This window comes from Bufo bufo, chromosome 2, assembly GCF_905171765.1.
Source record: "Bufo bufo chromosome 2, aBufBuf1.1, whole genome shotgun sequence".
Classification (NCBI taxonomy): Eukaryota; Metazoa; Chordata; class Amphibia; order Anura; family Bufonidae; genus Bufo; species Bufo bufo.
Window position 1 is genome coordinate 797,850,970 of NC_053390.1, and position 9,426 is coordinate 797,860,395.

Below are 9,426 nucleotides of genomic sequence, written 5' to 3' on the forward strand. Positions count from 1 at the left end.
CAATGAATGGCCAAATAGTACACTTCTAAGTAGCCTAGTAAGAAGCTCTGCGCATAATAACATATTCACGCTTCTGGAATCTGGGCTATTGACTAACAGGGATCGGGGTTATAAAGGGACTACAAAATTACTATCGAAAATCTGTGCTATTACTAGAGGATGGTTGGGGGTAAAGGGATCACTTACATTCACGCCTCTCTGGCACAATATTCACTTACAGATTTTAGAGGGTATAGCAATGGATCAATTTTGGCAAAAGAATGGGATTATTTATATGGCACAGGTTGTTAAGAATAGAGAAATTAAGTCGTTTGTGGAATTATCACATAGCGTAGAGAATCTATCTTGGTTTGGGTATTTTCAGCTTCGGTCGGCACTTTGTAGTTTGGATGATAAATCACTGTTAGAAATAGATAATTCTTCCCTGTTAAATGAGAGGTCTGGGAAGATACCATTAAGAATGAAGATTTCAAATATATATAAATCACTAATTAAGGCTACTTTCACACTAGCGTTCGGGTGTCCGCTCGTGAGCTCCGTTTGAAGGGGCTCACGAGCGGCCCCGAACGCATCCGTCTGGCCCCAATGCATTCTCAGTGGAGGCGGATCCACTGAGAATGCATCCGCCTGCCAGCGCTCAGCCTCCGCTCCGCTCAGTGAGCGGACACCTGAACGCTGCTTGCAGCGTTCGGGTGTCCGCCTGGCCGTGCGGAGGCGAGCGGATCCGTCCAGACTTACAATGTAAGTCAATGGGGACGGATCCGCTTGAAGATGACACCATATGGCTCAATCTTCAAGCGGATCCGTTCCCCATTGACTTACAATGTAAAGTCTGAACGGATCCGCTCAGGCTACTTTCATACTTAGAAAATTTTCTAAGTTTTAATGCAGACGGATCCGTTCTGAACGGATGCGAACGTCTGCATTATCGGAGCGGATCCGTCTGATGAAACATCAGACGGATCCGCTCCGTACGCTAGTGTGAAAGTAGCCTAAGTCACGATTTTCTGAGACACGATCACCAGGACAAAGGGCCTGGGAGATGGATTGCCCAAACATACAAATGGTGGAGTATTTTCACTAACCCAGATGTACTTTCTCACAATTTTAATCACGTTTTAATACAGTTTAATATTTATTATAGACTATATGATAGCCCCATCTGGTTAAACAAGTGTGGAATAAGAGCTACCTCCAAGTGTCCTCGTTGCGATACTGTTGGTGCGGATTATTTGCATATGATCTGGGAATGCCCAGAACTCGGAGAATACTGGAATGGTATTAATAATCTCCTCACCCACAAGTTAAAAATATGGATCCCTCTTGAGCCACAATTGTTTCTACTGAACGATCTTTAGACATTAAGTAGTCATAAATCTCAAAAGATCCTATTAGGTAGAACACTACTATTGGCCAGGCTCCTGATCAGTCGGAGCTGGTTCGCACGCCATGCCCCAGAGGTAAACAATTGGATAAACCTGGTTAACAAGGTTAAAAACTATGAACGGATTCTCTATAAGCAGAGAGGTGGATTAGAGAAATGGGTTAAGATATGGAACGGCTGGTAGTTCTGATATGATTGCACGTGGAATATATTTATTTATTTACTTATTAATATATAATTTTGTTGGTGTTTTTTTTTTTTTCCTTCTTTTTTTCTTCTCTCTCTCCCCTTCTCCCTATTTCTTTTTGAGGAGGGGGTGGACGCATCGCAGGGTGGGGGGAGGGTAATGGGGTCAAGGGAAAAAATTGTGATAATTTATAATTTTTGTGTACTCGTTTTGTATAGTAATAAAGATGTTAAATAAAATTTTAAAAAAGCCAGTTATGTGTGCAATCTATCCATGAGACAGATAACAGCTAGCATACCTTACAATGGCAGCCTTGTACACTATGAGATATTCCAAACCGGCTCTCATCTGACTGAGAACCAGTAAACCTCAAAGTTATTTTGTATCTGTTGGATGGCTTGGGTGGACCTGCACACCTAGATCAATATCAACTCATTTGTATAAACATGGGCTTATGGGAAAGACATGCAAATAAGCAGAATCTGCCTTGTTTTTCAGCTGTCATAAGACTATGAAAACCAATAGATGGTGCTATGGAGTTATGAACAGCGCCCTCTATTGGTTTTACAGTCTTATGACAAGTCTAATATTCTTGTCAGAAGACTATGAAACCAATAGAGGGTGCTGTTCATAACTCAATAGCGCCCTCAATTGGTTTCATAGTCTTCTGACAAGCTTATTAGTGTAACCTTTTGCATGGAAAATTTGCGATTAGAATATTCGCAATCTACACTCAGGGCGGGTCCTGCGGGAATGTGTGGGAACGGCGTTCCTGCACTTTTTTCATAGCAGGAACACCGTTCCATCTCAGGGCAAAAGGACCAGGAAGCGGTGAAGGCTTTATACTCACCGCTTCTTGGTCCTCTGTAGGTAACGCGCTGGAAGTTAAAATATACCATCGGATTAGAGAAAACTCCAATCTGATGGTATATTTTAAATCCGAGGTGTTCCCATGGTGATGGGGACGCCCGGACACTGCATCATTGGTGGGTAGATTTGTGCCCTCCCCCCGCCCTTCCCAGTATTAAAAATCATTGGTGGCAGCGGTAGTTCCGATCGGAGTCCCAGCAGTGTAATGCTGGGGCTCTGATCGGTTACCATGGCAGCCAGGATGCTACTGAAGTCCTGGCTGCCATGGTCAGTTACTCTGCAGCAGCATACTTACATGCGCTGTGGCCGCCCGGCGCTTCTCCTTTTTTTAACTCGTCACAGGTCTGTGCGGTGCATTGCTATAAGCATAAGCAATGCGCCGCACAGACTATGAGTTACAAGAAGAAGGCGCGCCAGGCGGCCACAACGCATGTAAGTATGCTGCTGCAGAGTAACTGACCATGACAGCCAGGACTTCAGTAGCCTTGTTCACGGCCTTAGTGTTGTAGATCGGGAGACATCAGGTGGACTCCCTGAGTCCACCTGACGTCTCCCGATCTACAACACTAAGGCCGTGAACAAGGTCCTAGTAGACCGAAACGTTGGCCATTATTCAAAAGATCCAATTCTGGGATGGACAATAAATGAATTATCTCTGATTATCTGAAAAACGAGTGCCGTGGTTTCTTCCTATTTCAGATTGATTATCTCCACTGAGCACCAACAGCTACACAAGGAGTGCCATCCACTATAATTATTATATATGTAGGACTTCAGTAGCGTCCTGTCTGCCATGGTAACTTATCACAGCCCCAGCATTAAACTGCTGGGACTCCGATCGGAACTACCGCTGCCACCAATTATGAGGGGGGGCCGGGGGCGCACTGCCCACCGCCCACCAATAATTTTTAATACTGGGAAGGGCGGGGGTAGGGCACACTGCCCACCAATGATTTTTATACCGAGGGGGGGTAGGGCGCCCTGCCCACCAATGATTTTTTTTAATACTGGGGAAGGGGTAGGGCGCCCTGCCCACCAATGATTTTTATAATACTGGGGAAGGGAAGGGGCAGGGCGCACTGCCCACCAATGATTTTTAATACTGGGAAGGGCGGGGGGAGGGCGCATTGCCCACCAATGATTTTTATACCGAGGGGGGGTAGGGCGCCCTGCCCACCAATGATTTTTTTTAATACTGGGGAAGGGGTAGGGCGCCCTGCCCACCAATGATTTTTATAATACTGGGGAAGGGAAGGGGCAGGGTGCACTGCCCACCAATGATTTTAATACGGGAGGGCGTTTTGCCCACCAATTTTAATACCTGGGAGGGCGCACTGGGGGCTGGTGAGAGGCACTGGGGCCGATGGAGAGGCACTGGGGGCTGATGGAGAGGCACTGGGAGCTGGTGAGAGGCACTGGGGGCTGCTATGAGACTACTGGGGGCTGCTATGAAGCTACTGGGGGCTGCTATGAGGCATGGGGCTCTTATCTGAGGTCTGATTGGGGGTCTGAGCTGAAGTGTGATCGGAGGTCTTATTGGGGTCTTGGGGAAGGATGATTGCTAAGAACACTTGTTCCTAATAAGGGCCCCTGCTCTCCTGATTGGTGTGGGTCCCAGCAGAAGGACCCCCACTGATATAATAGTTATCCCCTATCCTGTGGATAGAGGATAACTTGAAACAACCGGAATACCCCTTTAAAGTTACCATGAGAAAAACAAGGTGCACTAAGCTTCTGTCTGCAATCTGCATTCTTTCATTTATTTTACAACCCCCAAGATTCAGTTTACAACCTACTCCTAGCTTCGGATGGTTAAGTGGACATAGCCTTCCCAGCAATGCATGTTGGATCTGTGTGTCTAGGATGCTACTGTCTTTTCCTGCAAACCACCTTGTGTATACTTTACTCTGTATCATTTTCCCTCCTTAGAGTCTCTTCCGCCTCTCCACCCATCTGCCATGTACAACCTCCTGCTGCTAGTGCTTTCTAACACTAGTAGAAGGGAGGGGGAGAGCACTGAGAGAGAGAGAGAGAGAGTCGTATGAAACGGGAGCAGAGCTCTGATGAATTTATGTCAGTTTCAGCACCACCAGCAGATAAATGAAGGACTTACACAGATTCTGCAGGAGCAAAATGGTAGGAATTTTATAAAGAAGATTATTTAGAAAGTTGCTTAATTTTGCATTTAGAAAGCAAATGAACAAGACAAAAAATAGGATCAAAAGTGTCAAGTCTATAACAGGGCCCAGACCGCTCAGCAGTAGAATTGAATGAAGCCACTTTAAAGTATATCATTCACCTCCAACAGCATATTAAGCCTAAAAAGCAACAGGATCATGACTGACAGCAAAGAAAAGTGACTCATGTTTCTGTCTCAGGCTGCACTACTTAAGGAGTTCAGTTCAATTAACATATTTTCCTTTTTTCAACAGTAATTAGCATGTTTTAACACAAATGCAATTATCTCATTTATTCAAATTGACTGCAACGTGGTGACTACGAAGCCCTTTCCATGTTACGGAACTGCTATATGGAGGTCATGTTTAGTTATCAGTTTATGGAATTTGTGCAATATTATCTATAAGGCTTCATTCATTAACTGCGCTGACTACGACCATACACTGACTACCGCTGATTTCTGAAGGCTATCGCCCCCGTAAATATATCATATGTAATTAGAATAGCAGTCACTTGATCCACCTTCTAAGTAAGCCCTAAGTATGTGCGCTCAGCATGTGGAACACCGACTGAAAATCCTGACAAATTCCTTAGCCAGAAACCAGCAGCGTTACTGTAATTATTACCTATACTCCAAAGGCGAGAAGCAATTGCAAGGGCGATTTACTGGTTGTAATATTTATAAATGCAGCACATTGTATTTTAAACATTAATGATGCAAAAAGTATTAAAGATAAAACAACCCAAAACGGAAAGAAATAATGCAGAAAAGCTACAGTATGCAAATCCAGCACGTTCAAAATTTCACAAGAGCAGAATTACAGTAGCAGGCTTTCTGGGCTGTTAGATTATATATCTTGCTTATATATCGCTGACATATTCTGCAGCGCTTTACAGACATTGTTATTACTAGAGATGAGCGAATCGACTTTGGTTGCTTCATCCGAAGTCGCTTCTCTATAAAATTAGTTATAGTACTGTACGGAGATGCGTCTCCGTACAGTATTAGAATATATGGGCTCCGATGAGCCGAATCAAGTTATTCACGAAGTCGCGCGCGAATAACTTTGGTAATTGTTTATTACAGTGAAAAACTTTGGACCCGGCTTCGGTTCCAAGGTACCACTCAGAACCGATTTCAGTTCCAAGTTTTGAAGTGTTTTCTTCACTGTAATAGTCAATTACTGAAGTTATTTAACAAAGTGTTGCGCAACTTTGTGAATAACTTACTTCGGCTCATCAGAGCCCATACATTCTAATACTGTACTGAGACGAATCTCCATACAGTATTCTAACAAATTTTTTAGCGAAGCGGCTTCGGATGTAGCATCTGAAGCTCGCTTCACTCATCTCTGGTCATTACTCACTGTCCCCAGTGAGGATCACAATCTAGATTCTGTATGAAGACAAGGGGTACAGTTCTTCTGCAGATGCCTCAGGGGACCTAGATAAAACTTTCCAAGGAGCCACAGTATGATTTAGTTAGTGTTGAGCGAATCAAAGTTAACAAAGTGGACTTCGATACAAATTTCAGGAAAATAAATTCTTGAAATGAGGGTAAAAAGCAAAAAAATACATACTCACCTCATCCATTTGCTTGCAGAGAGGCCGTTGCGGCTATCTTGATTGAAGAAAAAATGGCAAATCTCTCACACGCTGAAATGTGACATCATTACGCTGACCAGGCGCGGTGACGTCATCAGTGATGAAGTTACCACGCCCGGCCAGGATGATGACGTGGTGACATCACGTCAGCATGAACTACATACAATGGAATGCAATTCACGATGAAGTAACATAGTAACATAGTAACATAGTACATAAGGCCGAAAAAAGACATTTGTCCATCCAGTTCGGCCTGTCATCCTGCAAGTTGATCCAGAGGAAGGCAAAAAAAACTGTGAGGTAGAAGCCAATTTTCCTCACTTTAGGGGAATAAAAAATTCCTTCCCGACTCCAATCAGGCATCAGAATAACTCCCTGGATCAACGACCCCTCTCTAGTAGCTATAGCCTGTAATATTATTACACTCCAGAAATACATCCAGGCCCCTCTTGAATTCCTTTATTGTACTCACCATCACCACCTCCTCAGGCAGAGAGTTCCATAGTCTCACTGCTCTTACCGTAAAGAATCCTCTTCTATGTTTGTGTACAAACCTTCTTTCCTCCAGACGCAGAGGATGTCCCCTCGTCACAGTCACAGTCCTGGGGATAAATAGATGATGGGATAGATCTCTGTACTGACCCCTGATATATTTATACATAGTAATTAGATCTCCCCTCAGTCGTCTTTTTTCTAACGTGAATAACCCTAATGTTGATAATCTTTCAGGGTACTGTAGTTGCCCCATTCCAGTTATTACTTTAGTTGCCCTCCTCTGAACCCTCTACAGCTCTGCTATGTCTGCCTTGTTCACAGGAGCCCAGAACTATACACAGTACTCCATGTGTGGTCTGACTAGTGATTTGTAAAGTAGTAGGACTATGTTCTCATCACGGGCATCTATGCCCCTTTTGATGCAACCCATTATCTTATTGGCCTTGGCAGCAGCTGCCTGACACTGTTTTTTGCAGCTTAGTTTGCTGTTTATTAAAATTCATAGGTCCTTTTCCATGTCAGTGTTAACGAGTGTTTTAACATTTAGTATGTACGGGTGACTTACATTATTCCTTCCCATGTGCATAACTTTACATTTGTCAGTGTTAAACCTCATCTGCCACTTATCTGCCCAAGCCTCCAATCTATCCAGATCCCTCTGTAGTAGTATACTGTCCTCTTCAGTGTAAATTACTTTACACAGTTTAGTGTCATCTGCGAAAATTGATATTTTACTATGCAAGTCTTCTACAAGATCATTAATACATATATTGAAGAGAATAGGGCCCAATACTGACCCCTGAGGTACCCCACTAGTGACAGTGACCCAATCTGAGTGTGTACCGTTAATAACCACCCTCTGTTTTCTATCACTGAGCCAGTTACTTACCCACTTACAGACGTTTTCTCCCAGTCCGAGCATTCTCATTTTATATACTAACCTTTTATGCGGTACAGTGTCAAATGCTTTGGAGAAGTCCAGATACACGACATCCATTGATTCGCTGCTGTCAAGTTTAGAACTTACTTCCTCATAGAAACTGATTAAATTAGTTTGACATGACCGATCCCTCACGAAGTCATGCTGATATGGCGTTATTTGCTTATTTCCGTTAAGATGCTCTAAGATAGCATCTCTCAGAAAACCTTCAAACAGTTTACCCACAACAGATGTTAAACTTACCGGCCTATAGTTTCCAGGCTCTGTTTTTGGACCCTTTTTTAATATTGGCACCACATTTGCCATGCGCCAATCCTGTGGGACATTCCCTGTCAGTATAGAGTCCGCAAATATCATAAATAAGGGTCTGGCTATGACATTACTTAATTCCCTTAGGATACGGGGGTGTATGCCATCCGGTCCTGGCGATTTGTCTATTTTGATCTTTTTAAGTCGCTGATGTACTTCTTCCTGGGTCAGACAGGACACTTTTAATGGGGAATTTATTTCAACATTCAGCATTTCATCTGACAGTTTATTTTCCTTAGTGAATACTTCGGAGAAAAAAATATTTAACAGCTTTGCTTTCTCCTCGTCGCTCTCTGCGAATCCCCCCTCATTACTCTTTAAAGGACCGACACCTTCAGATTTATACTTTTTAACATTTATATAATTGAAGAACATTTTAGGGTTAGTTTCACTCTCTTTGGCAATTAATCTCTCGGTCTCTAGTTTGGCCGCTTTTATTTGTTTTTTACATGTTCTATTTTTTTCCTTATAGTTTTTCAGTGCTTCCGTGCTACCCTCCTGTTTTCGTGTTTTTTATATGCTTTCTTTTTGTCATTTATTGCTTTCTTTACAGTTCTGTTTATCCACATTGGTTTCTTTTTGTTCCTTAATCTTTTATTCCCATACGGTATGTACCTCTTACAATGAGATTTTAGGATATTTTTAAAGATATCCCATTTTGTGGCTGTATTTTTATTTTTGAGGACTTTGTCCCAGTTAGTTAGACCTATGGCCTCTCTTAGTTGGCTAAATTTAGCTTTTTTGAAGTTTGGTATTTTTGTTCCTCCCTGTAGAAACGCTCTTTTGAATGATAATTGGAAGGTTATTACTTTATGGTCACTATTTCCCAGGTGTCCCCCAACCTGCACGTCTGTTGTTCTGTCAGGTCTATTGGTTAATACTAAGTCCAGTATGGCCGTCCCTCTAGTCGGGTCCTGAACCAGTTGGGAGAGATAATTGTCTTTGGGTATTGCTAAGAACCTGTTTCCCTTATGAGATATACAAGTTTCAGTTTCCCAGTCTATATCTGGGTAGTTGAAGTCCCCCATAATAACCACCTCATTATTATTTGCCGCCTCGTCTATCTCGTTTAGTAGTAGATTTTCTGTGGACTCTGGTATATCAGGCGGTTTATAGTAAACTCCTATTAGTAATTTATTGCTGTTTTTAGCTCCATGTATCTCTACCCACAGTGACTCCACATGTTCATGTCCCTCACTTATATCTTCACGGAGTGTGGGCTTTAGACAGGACTTTACATAAAGGCAGACCCCTCCCCCTCTCCGGTTTTGACGATCCTTTCTAAACAGACTGTAACCTTGTACATTAACTGCCCAGTCATAGCTATCATCCAGCCATGTCTCAGTTATTCCCACTATGTCATAGTCCTCCTCACACATCACTAATTCCAGCTCCCCAGTTTTATTAGTCATGCTTCTGGCATTAGTATACATACATTTGAGAGGTTTATGTATATTT